Below are 17,935 nucleotides of genomic sequence, written 5' to 3'. Positions count from 1 at the left end.
TTTACTGCCTATTTTTTAAATTGAAAGTGCCTATTTGCCTGCCTATTTTCCAGGTTTCAAATACTTAAACAACCAGTTTCTAATGATGAGTTGTGAGTTGATTAAATTGGACATTTTCAACTATAATTGTCAAATTTAAAGAAACAAATTTTACTGCATTTAGAGATATAAATAATGTTATCCTATTGTTGGACAACAATGTAATATTAAAGTAACTAAACAACGATTATATTGCAAAAAATATTTGAAGAAGTAACACGAACGAATTAAAGGAGAGATATTTATATAAACAGAAAACAAGAGTAAGAAGGAGGAATTCTTGAAACATCGAAGATGGGAACGGTAAGTTTAAACTTTTCCTCCAATAGCATAGTTTTCGTGTTAATAAGTTTTCTCTTTCCTTTAAACGGTATTTCTGTACTTTATTTAGGAGTTTATAGAAGAGGAAGAGAAGACTAAATTACAGATACGTAATACAGGATAAGGTAATAATGATAATGATAAATTTTGTCATACAATAATATAATCTTTCAAAATTTCATCCGCGCACCTCACTCGAATTTTCTTAACCGTTAATTTCTTAGAGCAGAATCCAGGTTTTATACGTGGAATTGGAGAACATTTTTCCTGATTAGTCGAGGGTATGGAAGGGTTTGTTCTCGTGGCGGTGAGGCCTCGTCAACTTTATTCTGTATTTTGTCTTCATACGTATTCGACTAAATAGTACTCTACATATTTCTCTCTTGCAACAAGTACATGACTGTTATGCAATCGATATATAACAGTGCAAGAGCAAACCTTGGTAAAGATAGATTAATAAATGCGCTTAAACAGTTTTCATCTTTTTTAAAAAAATAATAATAATACTTAACTCAACATACATATACTTTAGAGATGCTTGACGATTTTAAGACGGTATGCTCAGAAGATAAGTGACAAATGTATTTCACACCTAAATCTCTCCTTTATTAAAAGATAAGTATCACAGTATCTACTTTTTCCTTATGCTATTATTCTTTATTTATACCTTATGAAGCGATTTACAATAAAATTGAAACTTGAAATTCAGCTTTAGGTACTCTATATATTATATTGATATAATAACATACATTTGCACATTTGCGAGAAGTTTAGTAAGCAATCACAAATTGTATTCCGAAGTTCATCAAAATAAGAATGCTTCCTAGTTATAAAATAGTTTTTGAATCAGCTAAAAGTACATTTTGAAAGCAATTCTGATACTGTACGTTATTTCAAAAGTATGCCAGCGGACTAATGTGTATAAAGAAAACATAGTTATAGCACAATCAAGATCTGAAGCGTGTAATCCCAGACAGTGATAAAAAATTTAAGAAAAAATAAAATTCCTCCATCTGTATTAAAGAAACATATAAGAAATGTTTGTAACATTATGTATAATATTGACTCTTTCCAACATATTACCCAAAAGCTATACCCCATTTATTTCATATTGAACGTATTATTCTTTTGAGAGAACAAGGAAATGACATATTGCTGCAAGTTGAATCGAATCAACAATAAGGGGTATCCTGAATCTCAAAATATCACATTTTGTTATATCTTAAGGCATTACAATAATAACTTTTTTATTCTAATATATTACAAAAACAACTGTAATAGTTGTTAATATTTTAATTTAGGGACTTATTCTCACAAGTAATTTGCTACTAGCATTGAAGTTAACTGTACAGACTGAATGAAAGTTGTACCAGCGTTGTATATGTAATTGAACATTAAACTTTTGCACAGAATTCTATGCATTTGTGACATAATGTACATCTCAGATGTGAACAGAACACTTTGAGCGTTGTTCACTTTCGCCGGATAGGCATGCTTCAATGGAAAAGCATTTAGCAGTACTCCTGCGGTTAGTTCCTTGCTAACATTGATATAACATAAACCTGATGAATTTGCCAAGCATTTCGACAGGCTGCATTTAGATGAAAAGCAAATAGCGGGAGGAGCCTTTTTTCCTTCATAGTCTTACCCTGAAATCTCGTCACTCATTAGAAATCGTGAGTCACGTTGAGAACTGAGCTCGCGAGAGAAGTCGCGAATCTTGTTAAGGATTGAGTTTGTGAGAGGTTACAGGGGCAGGGTAATTTTCATCGGCAGAGGTTCAATAAAGACGTAGAGAAAAGTCAGAACCTAGTCTGAAAGCATCTACACTTTCGTCAAATTGGTCTACTCCTCCCATGTAAGTGTTATACTTTGGTACAACAGCATGATAGATAACTTGCATTTTACTTTACTTCTCTTGTTTTAAACAGTACCAACTCTATTTACTTTCGTAACTGATAACACAGATTGACAATTGGACGCTATTGTTACTATGTTATTTTTGTTCTATTTCATTATATATAATGAATCACTGACGATGAAATACACTGATTTTCTAGGTTCTTTCTTATGTAACTTTCTGTGTGGCAACGGACACTTTGCTATGCGATTCTCTCCTATTGTTTCTGTACCACGAATCCCATTTTGACAGTTTCATGAGCAAAGGATGAGTTGTGAAAAAAAAAATATCGAAAATAAAAGTTGTGTGGTTTTAGATCAGAAAGAAGTCGTCTATCCATTTCAAGAACTACGCTGATCTTAGCCCAAATTCCTGCTACATTGACAGAGGAACACTCTTTGACCCTTGATATGGTTAAAAGTATATAAAATATCCTACTTCATAATCTGTAGCCAAACCTAAGAAGTTCCCATGGATAGTGTCATATGCGCACCATATGAAAAAACAAAAAATAAAACTTAATGAAAATGTTTATTATAAAAAGGTAACCAAAAAAGTTCTGTCGCATTTTGTGGAGGTCTGTGTTCAATTGGCCTTCACAGCTTGAGTTTAATGCAAATCGAGAGAAGGCGAAGGTCAGTCGTTGGTGTGACTATATCCAACATATTACCCGGTTGTAGTAGTTACACCTTGAACCTGAGTAAGGGCAGAGTGAACAAGGGACCTCCACAGAGCGTCTTAAGTATGCTGTACGAGTTCAAACTGGAATCAAACGCTGCTGCAGTGGAGCGGAAGATATGCAAAGTCTTTGATGAGAGTGTCTTAACTACGCGAACAGTGCAGCGGTGGTTTAACAAGTTTAAGGACGGTGACGAAACCCTCGAAGATGCACCGCGTGCCGGAAGACCAACCCATGTACAAAATGAAGATCTTCAGGCAGCAATTGAAGCGAACAGTGACCAAACATGTGAGGAACTGGGACTACAATTCAGTGTGAGTGGAGAAACCATTCGGCAGCACCTCCATCAACTTGTAAAGCACTTAAAGTTGGTTCGATAGATTCCACATGATTTGATTCCGGGCCAGAAGGCAACGCGAGCAGACACCTGTGTTTCTTTGCTTCCTCGTCTGAGGAAGGAGCCATTTGTGGACAGTATGTTGACATGTGATGAGAAGTGGGTCCTGTACGAAGCTCCACGGCGACGTCATCATTAGTTAGCATAACATGAACTGGTTCCAAAGGTTTTTCTGTGTGTTTGGTGGACTGCAGGCGGCATCGTGCATCGAGAAATGCTACCAGCTGGTCAGAGCATCAGTGCAACTGTGTACCGTCAGCAGTTGAGCCGTGTTCAAGAAAGACTAAAATCTCTGGAGCCAGCACTTCCGAATCACAAACGTGTCCTCCTGTTACAGGACAATGCTAAGCCCCAGGTGTCTAGGATGACCCGGGACATCATTCTAGGCCTTGGATGGGAAATTCTATTGCATGCACCATACTTCCCTGACATTGCACCGTCCGATTATTAATTGTTCCAATATTTGGACAATCATCCTAGAGTACGCCAGTTCAAATCCCTAATAGGGGTGCAAAATGCACTTAATACCTTCTTCGCTTCACGGTCCACCAAGATCTACCGCGACGGAATCCATGCCCTTCCAGAACGTTGGCAGAAGGTCGTCGACGCTGATGAGGACTATTTTTGATATTCCAGGTACATCTTAGGTGACATATCGATGTTCGAAGGTGGTGAGTGAAAAAGCAACAGAACTTTCCTGGTTACCTTATATGTATTTCTGTAATTAGAACTTAATATTCTTCCATCTATACCATCTAGATAAAAACTCTCCATTGTTTCCAACAATTCTAGAGAGGAAACTCAAGATTCTAATAGAGTGATTAGAAACGGTTTATATAAAAATATTATTTGTAAATTGTGATGGTAATAAATGAGGGTAATAAATGACTAGTATTTTTTTATTTAAAAAGTATGGAGATAGCAGCTTATATAAAACGCAAATGAAAGTACACTAAACAAAAAGTTATCGATTTACTCGCAAGGAATATTGACATTGAAAAAAAGAAAAGAAATTAACTTCAATCGTTGTAAAATATGCTGATCCGTAACTGACTGAACTAGATACATAATGTCGATTGTCATCTGTAGCTGACATCTCAAATTATACCTTAGAAAAATTAAGGAAAAACATTATTTTACATCAAAATAAATATTCTATTTATACATTCACTAAATACTATAACTTGTTCAAAAAATACCGAGACAAAGACGTCGTTACTTTGATACGTTGTACTTCTGAAGTGATGAAAGAATGTTTTTCTGTTCTCATATCTGTCTCACCGTTTCAGATTTTTCAGATTGCAACGGACTTTATGGACACGCTGAAAGATTTTAAGAACAATGAGTAAAGTGCTGCCCCCAAGCGGAATGCCCTAGACCTTCCAAATTTTGGTAACAGGTTTTGATCTTACCTTGATCCAAGCTTTCAGGAAATTTATACATCACCCCCCACTTTGTGGGTTCAGGTTCAAGTACATCCCCAGTAAGACTTCCCTTTTAGCCTCCTCCGGAGCATTCATTCTGTAAGTAATGTACAAGAACTGCTGACTGTCTCTGACTATGATATTCGCTTTCATCACTTGATACCCCATTTCCTTCACTATAGTTTTGATTGCCGTATCTGAATGATATATATGGTATAGCATGGTCTTCATCTGGTTCAAGGCGCAGATCTTTATTGTTAGAATCTTCAGTTCAGCTCTCTGATGCATTTGGAGAAAATGCTATAATTCTTGTACGACAATTTATCTTCTTCAGTCCCGAAAAACTCTCTTTTAAATTAATAATAATTAGCTACGAGTAAATTCAATTGACGGCCGTGTTCACCAACGAAGTTCAACTGTTGAATGAGATTCATAATGAATTTCAGTGAAAATGTTTGTTGTAGGAACAACGTTCAATGTTAAATATCAACCAAGTTGTGGATGAACTAAGTATAACATTCAACGGTTGGTTTTCGGAGTTTAACTTCGTCGATCTTAGTCAATAATAGTTGTGAATTTTGTATGCAATGGCGAACAGTGATATCGACGAGTTTAAAGATATCTTTCGTTTACACCGACTAACAGAAGACATCTTTCGCCACTCATGCTTCACTATTTCGATACTTGTATTCATATGTTTGTTTTATTTCAGGTATTTTCGAAAATAAGATCCTGGATCAGGTCACGACGGAATAGAGATCGAACTATTCAAAGGGAACAACTTTTTTACAATCCATTAGTGGATGATTTATCACCAGATAATCCTGAACCTGACCATCCAGTTGAAGAGCCTTATTATTCATATTTCTACCTAGACTTTATTCTTTATATTGACGCTGCATACGAGCTAGACCTCAAAATCCTGGAAGCTCAGGGACGTTCGATTGAAAATATTATTTCAGGTATGCTACTATTGTACGAATAAGTTAATTATTTTATATGTATACGAGCAAAAGTGCATTCACACTTTCAATTTTCATATCCTGCAACGTTGAACAACAACAATGCAGATAAACTTGATTGCTTGAGAACTACCTAAGGTGTCCTACAAGTGCACTAGTTTGTTTGAAAAATGTCAGTGTGCCAAACAGCAAAAAATATCCATGCTTCTGCGAGGAATAAAAAATCGGGTACAAGACACCGTTTAGTATTTACAGAACAATTGCTATAATGAAAAAGTTACAAAGAAATCTTATTTAACATAAGACATACAAGGAAAAGTCATTGTTGGTCAAACATTCATTTCACAAGTTACAGTATTTTGTAAAATCTCTGAATGTTTTACATTATTCGTTTCAACGTTACCTTGACTTTTGATAGTTATCAGTTTTAATAACTGTACTAAAACTTGATGAATTAAAATATCAGGTCGAGGTGTTTTCACTTCCATCATTGTTTTGCGATAATATTTTCTTATCAGCAAATCCATCGTAGTTCTTATTTTTACAAAATGTATTATTATTATTATTATTATTATTATTATTATTATTATTATTATTATTATTATTATTATTTTCCATTTACACATTAAAGCTAACAAGAATATTTTCTGGAGTTATGTTACTGGTTTCCAGTGTGTTCGGAAAATGAAACAAAAAAGAAAAAGAAAGACAATGTAAGAGATTAAAAATAAGATATGCGGTGTGTGTCAGTTCAATTTACTAAAACCACTACATCAATAGAAAACATGTCATATGTTTTAAATATGACCAATAGTCATATTTTGTGTGTACATGGGCTTGTGTAATTTAATCCCCAATTAATAACAAGCATGTTTTTATTAGAAGCATATACGATATCAGAAGAATAAGACTTCTCTCTTGTAACACGCCGTAATTATCATTCACTATCCCTTGCTATATTCTAAGTAATCGAGAACTGTAATTATGTAAAAGAAGAATAAACAAAAATGAATTAAAACATAATCAAATATGAATATCAATGAATGTTTCGGATAATATTTCAATTGTAGATATATCTACTCTTTCTCTCTTTCTCTCGGTTAATATGTGCATGATTCTTGCATCTTATCTCTAGAACAAAGAGAAGTCATCATATACCTTGCAAGAACAAATTAAAATTTGACGTGTAGTGGGTTTGAACTCAATACCCCAGGATTTCTAGCCCAGTGTCTTATAACACCTTACATGAAATAATGGTCGAAGAGAGAAAGGAGGGAAGGAAAGTTTGATTTAAATAAGAAAAATACAGAAATAAACACAGAAAATTTGCCGAATGAAGGCTTAAGTAGCTAAGGCTCTATTAGGACAACTCTTCTGAAGAAATCTTGAGTGTGACACAATATTCATTTTCTCCCATAGAAGCCTGTGTGTCTTGGTAGGTATTCAATTAATTACGCTGAAATCTAAAAGATACGCCTTGTGTGGTAAAAAAAAAAAAAAAAAAAAACACATTATTATCTGTCACAAAGATTTTTGGCGCGGGTCTACATTGTTTAACCCTTCCAGGAATCGATGATATGAACAATCAATCCATAAAATATGCATCCACTTTTTAATTTAATTATGTTTAACAAATTTATTCAAGTATCAAATATGAATAAAGTAGTTATTTACATTTATTTTACTATTGCTGTTCACACAGCAATCTGAAAAAAATAAGAATTAGAACAAATCTTCATAGCTTAGCACTTAATGTTAATATAACAAAAGTATTTCAACTAGTCTAATACATTAAGTTTGTTACAGATGTTCTAAAAGAAGCGAGAATACAATATTGCGGTACGTATATTACTTAATGATTTTAGAATGTCCTACGACTTGATTAAGAGTCAAATACTGTACAACATTCCTACAGAGTTTGGAATACCTAAAAAGCTGGTTAGAATAATTAAGATATATTTAAATGAATCCCAAAGTAAAGTCTGAGTAAGAAAATTCTTGTCCATAGGGTTTCACTTCTAGAATGGTCTAAAACAAGGAGTTGCGTTGTCACCATTATTATCGAGCTTTGTTCTGGAATACGCTGTAAGGAAAATCAAAGATAGCAACGAAGGCCTAGAGCTGAGTGGTATTCACCAGTTTATGGCATATGCTGATGATATAAATCTGATAGGGGATGGTAGGAGAACAATTCATTATTCTAACACTCTTCTATTCGCTGACGACCTTAAAATATTCTCCAAAATTAATTCGCTTGAATACTGTGCAAAACTGCAAATAGACTTTAAGAACTGGTGTGACAATAACAAGTTTAAGTTGAACGTAAATGCAAAAATCTTTCCTTTACCCGCAAAGAAAACACCACTGAATATGACTATTCTATTGAAGAAACTATTATAGAGACACCTACTTTAATTAAAGGTCTAGAAGTGCTATTTGATCCTAAATTACGTTTTACTTATCATATTGAAACAATTGTTAATAATTCATACAGAAATCGTGACTTTGTTATGAGAATAGGTAAAGAGTTTCAAGACGATGCTACGTTAATGAAACTCTACTTCTGTTTTGTGTGAGCGCAATTAGAATATGTGACTCTGTCTTGGTCACCAACAACACTAAAACATATAGATATGATTGAAAGAATACAATCAAAATTCTTGAGATTAGTTGCTTATAGAAAAACTAGCATGTATCCAAAATACGAGTCATATTCAGAAATAGTACAAAACTTCAATATGAACACGTTGAAACAACGGAGAGAATATACGGATCTTTTATTTTTACACAAATTACTACATAGTAAAATTGACTGTCCCGAATCTTATTTCGAAGGTTCAATTACATGTCCTATCAGGTAAAACCCGCGTAGGAAATAGCAGTACATTTTACTGCAAAAAGGCAAGAACAAATATCCTCGCTAAGTCTCCTATATAGAGGATGAGTGCTTCCTACATTGCAATTAAAAGAACATATGCTTTAAATGTTTTTGGAATGTCGGAGACAGTATACAAGAAAAGCCTTAAAAATATATGTGATAATGAAAACGTTGTTAATAAGATAAATGTATAATGTTAATATATATATATAACTAAGGGTAATTGTATTTTTAAGGAACTACACTGTAACTTGGCCTAGAGCCTGTAGTGTTGAATAAATAAATAAATAAATAAATAAACATGAGAAAGAAATGCAGAGGCCTTATCAAACGCTTGCAGGGCCATGACTTTAGAGATAAATGCAGCGAACACTAAATACATAGAAGTTCGCCAGGATGGTAATACTACAAATTATAATTTCGTCAAGATATCAAATAATGCTTTCTACCAAGTAGATACTTTCAGATGCCTTCAAACAATATTAACAGATCAAAACCACATCCATGAAGAAATTAAATGTTTACTGAAAGCAGGAAATTCGTGTTATTATTCGGTTCAAAATCTTTCGTCTTCTGTCGAGGAATTTGAAGCGTAAAATATAGAAAATGACAATCATGCATGTTTTGTTGTATGCATGCGTGCTTACTGTGAGCGAAAAACGTAGATTGGAAGCATTTGAGGATGAAATCTTCGGACCAAAGGGAAACGGGAATGATGATTGCCAGAAACTTCATGATAAGGAACTGCATAATTTATACCATTCAACAAACATCGTTAGGGTCATCAAGTCTAGGAGGCCCAAGTGTGGGCAAGTCACGTAGCTAGAATGGAAAAAAAGTAGTTACACTTTCAAAGGTTTGACTGGAAACCCAAGCAAAGAACACGGCATTGAACGTCCGGGTTCCATAGGCCATACAGTTAGTTACTTAGTCAATTTTACTTCTCTTTCAGAAAAGAATATTTTTTTTTGGTACTTATTCACATTTAAATGAAACTTCTATTCCCTCTGCTGTTAATTTCCGTATATACTTATCTTTCTTGTGATTTCTATTTGACGCAGGCAAAATGCCACAATTAGAGAGGCACCAAACAGCCCTGAGAAGATTACAATACAGAATTGATTTATTCACAAGAGACTTAAAAGTTGAACGCCAAAATACAAGTGAGAATATAAGATCTAATTTCTCACCTTGGGTAAAAACAAAAAGACAGGTAAGTCTAATTCGTATCATATTAAAATATAAATCAATGTTTTAACTTTTAATTAAAAGCACTATCGTTCAAATGTAACATGCTAAAGGACTAACTATTCCCAAAATTTCAGATTTTTTTTTTATCCAGGCCCATTGGAGATATTGGACAGTAAAACGTGCCAAATTGGGATAATTCCCCAACTTTACGATTTTTTCCCCAGGCCTTTGGGAGCAGCTACAGGTCTGCAAATTTTTGAGTATAAACTTATGACCCCAGACTACATGCACACACAATTCCCAAACATGTCTTCAATGTCCAAAAATGTTGCTGCTATAGGCCATGATGTCACCCCTTTTAAGTGGTTTTAGGCAAAAATGTTAAGAGATCAAAATGTTAGCCCTGCACAAGTTGGAGACGTCCAGCAACTTTCAATTTGGTAGGACAAACACATGCTGAGATGTTCAAAACAACGTAAATGCTTAAAATCGAGAAAACGCAAAATGGCGGCAGCCGCTGCGTCGCCATGCGATGTTGAAAAAAATAATTAATTGAGGTTTTGAAGTACTCTAATATAGGATAAACATTCATTAAAAAATTAGACTTTTTGAAGATGTTCGAGCGGCAATTTTCCGTTTTTCTCGATCACTTAGCTTGGATTGACCCTTTTATGAAAAAAAAAAAAAAATCACCGAGCACCTTACACTCTTCAAATTTGTTAGAGACCTTTCGATATTAAGGATTTGTAATATTACCAACCCTGCGATTATTTCGAACTTGGATTTCATCAATGTATTTCTATTCGTTGAGGTTAGGTTTTTTCAATTCGATTTCCTCAGAAAGGTACCACTCATGAAGCTTGAGGTGGACACCCCTGCATTAAGGTCTAAGACTCGCCCTCACTACCGTTCACTTTCTGACATCACAAATACATTTTGAGAGGATGGTTCGAGCTTTAAGGATTTACCTTATATGAAAATGAAGAGGCAGAAGAGGCGTGATTAGAGTCTTCGTCTTCGAAACAAAACCATTTACTCGGAGGGACTCGTGGTATTTGGATTTTGATTTTTCAAGAGCAATATCGACAAGAGGGAGGAAAAGAATAGACTTGCATCTACTGACGAAGGTACAGTAAAATCTCCGAAACAATACAGTGACAACGCTAGACTTACATTTTTTTAATGTAAATTCCTTAACTCCTATCCTGTTCTCTTGTATTCAAATTTTGGCCACACTGTCATTTCTATGGATGGCAACACTGATTATTCTTCCGATTCGTATTTTCAGGTGTAGAATAACATTATCTATTATTGTGGTAAGTTACCTTTCATTATCTCTTTTCACCTACGAAAAACGGGCAAAAGAAAAGTTGTTAGCTTTTGAAAAATATTTAGTAGTCTGCCCCCTTAAGTCTTTTTTTTTTTTTTTTGTTTCATTGTATAGAGTAATTAATATTTGTTTTTCTTACTTTTCAATAACTACTTCATTATAATTGGTGTTTTTGTGTACCTATTTAGATAGAACTGGAAGATCAGATTTTACAACTTTTATCAGACAAAAAAAAGCTTGTGCGTATGATTAAAAATGAAGAAAAGGAAATGGACGAACTTAAGAGAAGACTTGCACTGGTCAGTGACCTAAGACTAAGGAGGGTATGTACAAGTGAATCCGTTTCTTTAATAAGAATTTTAATAAGAATTATAACAAGAATTGTAATGTTATAGTACGCGGCACCCGTACTGGCGTATGACCCTGAGCGTTGCTCTCATGTTGACCAACCTAGTTGCAATGACATTACCAGCGCAATGAAGTGAAAGACTGCTTCGGCCGAAACTAAGATAGAAATGTGACGTTTCAGACGTAAGACAGTAACGAATATATTTCTGAGAATATAAGTGAAATAACCATGTTTCTAGCTTATTTTTAAGTGTTTTACGGCTGTTTTATTTTCTCTCATTTCTTACTGTCGTTATTGCTTTCTTATAAAACTTGATTTTATCAACGAGAATTAGGTTTAAGAGATTAATTTTATTACTCCCCTCAAATTTTAAATTTGCGTCAGTTCTAAAAGGAATGTACAACTACAACTCTACAGTGCGTCCTTTTAGTACTACTGTGTAGAACTGTTTGAGGACACTAATCTCAATAAATTTAAACTTACATTATTAGGTTATAACAGCTGTTCCTAAATGTTCTTCAGCAAAATCCAGGATCACCGCAAAATATTCAATGGTGTAATACTAATTATTAGGTACATTATAATTTTAAATAAATTTCAATAGTTTAAGTTAAATCTATCTAACTGTATTAGATAAAGTCCCAGTAGTAAAGAGCCTAGCACAGATAACATTATTTTGGTGGCTCTAGAAATCCAGATATTCGCTAGATAACATTGGCATTGCGGCATCCATCTAGCCTGTTGTGAGGACAATTGGGGAGCTGCTTTGAAAAAGGAAGTAGCGCACTCCGATCTAGAAAGCCACCACTAATTGTGAGGAGAACCAATCTGCTGAGTACATATCACTCAAGTGTGATAATCAATGATGGTTTCAGAAGACTTTTTCCAACGGGACTTTGAATAAACGCGGAGGGGGAGGTTGAGAGTAGTATTGTTTTTGTTTAGACTCAGGCCCGTCTTTCAGAGCCGGTATCTGAAAATTAAAACCGGTACGAGTTATCATTATTGCCTTTTATTTCTTTCCGTCATTTTTTCCATTTTGGTATTGGTAAAAGGGGATTTGGATAAAGAAAAGGAAACAAAACTACGAACAGGAAACAAAAAGACAAGACAAAGCAAACAAAATAAAGAATAAACTATGCAAAACTCAATTATCTGTTAATATAATTTCCAAATTACTATAACCATTGAGCTTGACCCTAACATATTCTAATACTAAACTATGCAAAACTCAACTATCGACTAATACGATTTCCAAGGATCCTAGCATATTCTAATACTAAATTGATTACTAATCAAATCGAAGTTATCTAAATTCCATCTGATCTATCCTATCATTTCCTACCTCTGTTTGCTATTTTTATTTATTTAATCCTAATAGTAGAAATATTTAGTTAGTTACTTCTAACTATCTAGTTGCTTCTATTTTTGGTATTTATATGTCTATATGTTATTATTATTATTATTATTTTGAAATTATTTATATGTTATTTTTTATTTAACTTGGTTGAGTCCATGTTTATTGGCTATGATTGTTATGTTTTAATTCTTCTTTAAATTTTCTTATGCTTCATTTATTTATTCTGTTTCTTATTTATTTTGTTTATTTTTATTAGATGTTTATTTAGTATTTATTTTTTTATTAATGTATAATTTTATTTATTTTGGTGGACTTGTTCTATCTTCAGGTTTTCCCTGTATGAGCTTGGTTTTCAACTGCTATTTCAGATTTCTCTCCTGTGATCATATTTAATTCTTTCATTATTTATACACTGTGTGTTTTATTTAATTTTGCCCATTTTGCACACTAAGAACACTAACTTGACACTTAATCCACATTCACCAAACCACACTAAACCACACTAGTCTAAACTAATCATTAACACATTCCTCTTGATAGTCCTTTGGGTCTTCATTTATTGAATGTTGTCGTGGTTGCAATAGATTTTCTCCCGGTAACACAGGTTTGAGGTCCAGGGCCCACTCAGAGTACTTAGTGTAGACCCTGGTCCGAGGTATCCTTCCACCCCTGCCGATGTAGGGGTCAATCTTCATTAAGATGCCGTAATTGAGACATTCATGAAGTCAAACTTGTGAAATATAGAGACACAGTCACAACCAACATGCACACGTTCACACCAGATGAACCCGCCACCCAAAGGAAACACACACTTCTAAAAAACACACTCTAGTGCGTCCGGAGCTCCGCTACAAGGCACCTATGCCTGGGGACGCACTAGCACAATCACACTCATTCCCTCGGCAAATACGGAGTTCCTGCATCTTCCACGAGATATCCTGAGGTCTCCGATCCAGATGAGAAACTGGATTCCATTCATCCTTCCACATTCATTCTGCTCTTGTTTTTCTTATGTTTGTCTCTATAGAATTGTTCTTTCTTTAATTCCGAGTAAAGGTCTGTTATTTTCTTTAGGATATTGTAATTTTTCTCGTTTCTCATTATATCAGCTATCGTCTTCTGTCTTATGTCCACTCTTTCCTTAAATAACTCCCTGAGCAAGGAGCACCAGAGAATATGATTCTCCGGTGTCCCTGTTTCACCACATTCACAATTTGAATCGTCTTTGGCCTGTACTTTTTGTAGGTAGGTTTCATATGGACCATGCCCTGTTAAGAAATGAATGAGTCCTGGGCCTGGGTCAAGTAACTTTATTTTATTTATTTATTTATTTATTTATTATTATTATTATTATTATTATTATTATTATTATTATTATTATTATTATTATTATTATTATTATTTTGATTTCTACCGTTGGTATAACCTTTCTAAGTCTTTGTGGCTTATCAGAGTGTGTCGATTCAATATTCCACATAATTTTAATTATTTCTTCAATCTCTTGGGCTCTTTGAAAAACGTCTCCCAACAATGCTCTTACTTCTTCATCCAATAATTTGCCTCTCTCTGTCACGTAACAAACACAGGACATTGTTGGAGGTGTTGCTATATGCACCACTTAATCTCAACAGAAGATTTCTTAATGGTCTAATAAAGTTTTCTTTCATTCTTTTGTTTTGAAACAGTCTGTGCACCCATATGCTAGATCCGTAAGTCATTGTAGCGCATAGCAGGATTTCGTGGTACAATTTTAATACAGTATTTTGTTAGGCAGTTTCTATCTAGTTTTACCCAGAGTTATCAATTTCTTGGTCACCTTGTTTCCTCTCGTAACGGTTTCTTGTGTTTACCATAGTTCAGGTTTTCATCAATTATTACTCTGTAAGTGGACATTTTCATTCCACTTACTTGTAATAAGCTAACTGTATAAAGATATCTGGGTTAAATATATATAATCTAATAGTTTAAGGTTCATTGATTCCAGGCCTGGATAATTATTTAAATGCATATATATATTTATATAGTTTATAAGGAGTTCCAATATTTATTTAATTTTATAGTTTACTTGTATAGCCTATTATTTGTATAATAATTTTCATTTTTTAAATATATATATTGCATATAACCTTCTAAAGTGTTACTTCTTAGCTAGATACACTGTTCCATTTGTTTCTATAGTTTAAGAATAGGATTCGTGCTGATGATCTGTTAGAACTTCAAGGGGGGAGGTTGGTAGCGTCGGTGTTTTTCAAATTAGTAACGAACTTTCTTTATTTTAGCTGGGAATCTTTTCGTTCATGGATGCTGCCACTTGCGAACAGAACCGTGTATACACCGAGCTGATTCGCTCGGTCGAGGTTCTTCTTACACTCTGGACCATATGATTACGTTCGACCGAAGGTCCTAATGTCTGTTGGATCAACCATACTTTTTTAAGCTATGCTGTTTAAGGCTGGCAGAGTAGGATGGTCTTTCGGAATGACCGGGGATAGGGAATAGGAGCTTTTGCTAGATAACTAAAGAATTGTTTTCTGATGAGAATTCTTTTGTTAGGTCTTGAATTATAATCCCGCCGGGGACGTGGGGATATGTATTAAACAGGTTTTATATTTTGAGATATGTTTTAATCTCTTGGATAAGTTTATTAAGGAATTCTATTTTCGAACTCCAATTGTTCTGGGTTCGAGAACTTTGTTTCTCGAGTTAAAAGTTTATTTATTTATTATTTATTTTATTTTATTTTATTTTTTTTTTTGTTTCCCTGATCCTAATCCTATATTAGTGATTATCTCTTGAAAAAGAGATAAGTTTCTGGTCTCTTTTAGAGCGAGACCGTTATTAGGGCAAGACCTAATTGTTGGTGGCCGGTTTATTGTCTCACAGAGAGAGACTTGGCTAGGGCAAGGTCCACTTTACGGGCCAGTTTATAGTCTCATGAATGAGACTTGTTTTTTCCCTGAACATAACCTATCACCTTGTAGTGCTTCTTAGTCAGGTTTCTCTTTTCACAGGTTCTCGTGATTTCTGGAGTCCTGTGTAGATAGGACAAGCATTTTCTTTTAAGTGAAGGAATTGCTTTTAAAGTGAAGGCTAAGTGGAACTGTGCCGCTAGTGAGGGCAGAGAAACTTATGCCACAGGACCCTTAAAACTTAGAGCATACTTTAGCATAGTTAGGGTGTGACGGGTTCTGAGTTCGATTCTTCACGATTAAAGTTTTCCGAGTTTAAACGAAAACTCTTGCTGCGTTTCATAGAGATTTTTTTTCGTCTTGCCTCATATCTAGTTTTTGAATAAAATATTATAAAAGATCAAGATAATGTTTCGTTCTTTAAAATAAAAACTTCCTTGTACCGGGATGTAGTAAGAATATTTATAATCATACCTCTGGCATTTAAGTTTTCAAGAGGAGCCAGTAAAGAAGGATTAATTGGACATAATCTCGTATTGTATTTTTTATTTATGTAGTATGTTTTTTTTTATCAATTTAGTTAGAAGACTGGTATGAGGGAGACAAATTAAAGGTTTTATAGTAGTGCGGTACTAGATAGCGAGTCTCACATTCTCTCTATTAAGAATCCTATTTGCTATGATCTTTTCATATATTTTAGTGTTTTAGCAAGCAAATTGGGCAATATGAGCTTACATCCGTTGGGCCACTGTCCTCGCGTTTTAGCAGGATTATTAATTTTGACATTTTCCATGAATCAAGAAACTCTTGCCTTTGTAGTAATATGTTGCAAAGTCTTGTCAGGTACGGGGTCCATACTTCTCTATTTTTCTTATAGACTTCATTTGGGATTTCATTCAATCCTGGTGATTTTCCTGTTTTTAGTTTTCTAATGATGTTTTCGATTTCTTCATTGGTTGCCATTTCTTCATTATTTACCTGTTGTAGTTGTGTCGGCTCTTCGAATTTATTTCTTATCCGTTTCTGATCTTCCGTTTCATTTTCCATTATATCCTTCGGGAAAAACTTTTGTGTTAAATTTTCAATGGTTTCTTTTCTAGTTACTATGTAAGATCCATCATTTTTTTAACGTGCAAAGTGTTAAGGGGTTTATTTTCATCATTATTAATTTGTATGAAAATCCCCACTCATCAAACTGTATGATTTAGGTAGGAATAATTCCAACTTTTTTCTTTTTCTTTTCTTTTTTCTTTCTTTCCTTTTTCTTTTTCTTCTTTTTTTTGTATTTATGATTTCTGTCTCATACTCTTCTTTGACATTTCTATATACTAAGAGTCTTCTTTCTTTGAAATTTGGAATTTTTGTTTCTTGGTAACCTTTTTTTTTCTTCTTTTTTGCTCGCACGATTATTCTTAATCTTTCCAATTTAGGTGACCAAAAATTGCCGTATCCTACTCTCTGCATGGTTTTAGGGGTGGATGCCTGTATTGCCAGTTTAGTAAACAGTTTAATTGTTTGCATCGATTCGTCACTGCTTATATCTAGTCCAATTGTGGTAGGGTAAGCTTCTTTTTAAAATTTTCTCAGTTTATCTTTTTAATGTTTAGACTTTCTTTGCTCTTACTGGGTGTATTTAGTTCCACGTTAAATGTTATTATTTCGCGATCGCTTGTTATTCTCGATCCCATGTATGCCAATTTGTAATGTTATCAGCTAAGTTTGGGGATACAGAGTGTTATATCAATATAAGATTCTCCTCGGGAGCTCAAAAACTTTTTTTGTTTCCAGTGTTTACGATTACCAATCCATTCTGGGCTATAAAGTCTTCCATAATTTCTCCTCTAGTATATGTAAAGGGCGATTCCCAAGCAGTGCTCCTGGCATTCGAGTCCAAAACAAACAATATTTTCTTTTCAGGGTTCTGCCAAATGACTTGTTGAAGTTTACCTATAAATATTTCAATGTCTTTGCTATACTGGAAATATGAATTAACTATCCAAAAGGTGTCTGTTCCTTTTGTTATTTCTATACAGATTATCCAGTTGTCACAATATTGTGAAAGTTTTAAAGCTTCAATGTTCTTGTTCATTATTACTGTAACTGCTTGGGGTTCTTCACCTCCGTATATGATTTCGGGGGGAGCGCGGTGGCTCAGTGGTAGAGCGTTCACCTCCGGTGCTTGGGGTCCCTGGTTCG

At 34.2% G+C, this 17,935-nt stretch overlaps 1 long non-coding RNA gene across 1 annotated transcript; it reads left to right on the top strand.

Moving 5' to 3' along the window:
* The first annotated feature begins 237 nt into the window (after window positions 1-237).
* LOC145669868 (uncharacterized) lies at window positions 238-5,745 on the top strand. The gene is made up of 2 exons (XR_014128231.1): window positions 238-342; window positions 5,473-5,745. It is a non-coding gene; the product is annotated as an uncharacterized LOC145669868 (long non-coding RNA).
* Window positions 5,746-17,935: the final 12,190 nt, after the last annotated feature.

This window comes from Thermobia domestica, chromosome 14 (assembly GCF_964235325.1).
Source record: "Thermobia domestica chromosome 14, izTheDome1.hap1.1, whole genome shotgun sequence".
In the NCBI taxonomy this organism is placed as follows: Eukaryota; Metazoa; Arthropoda; class Insecta; order Zygentoma; family Lepismatidae; genus Thermobia; species Thermobia domestica.
This window is presented reverse-complemented; position numbering and strand designations above follow the sequence as displayed.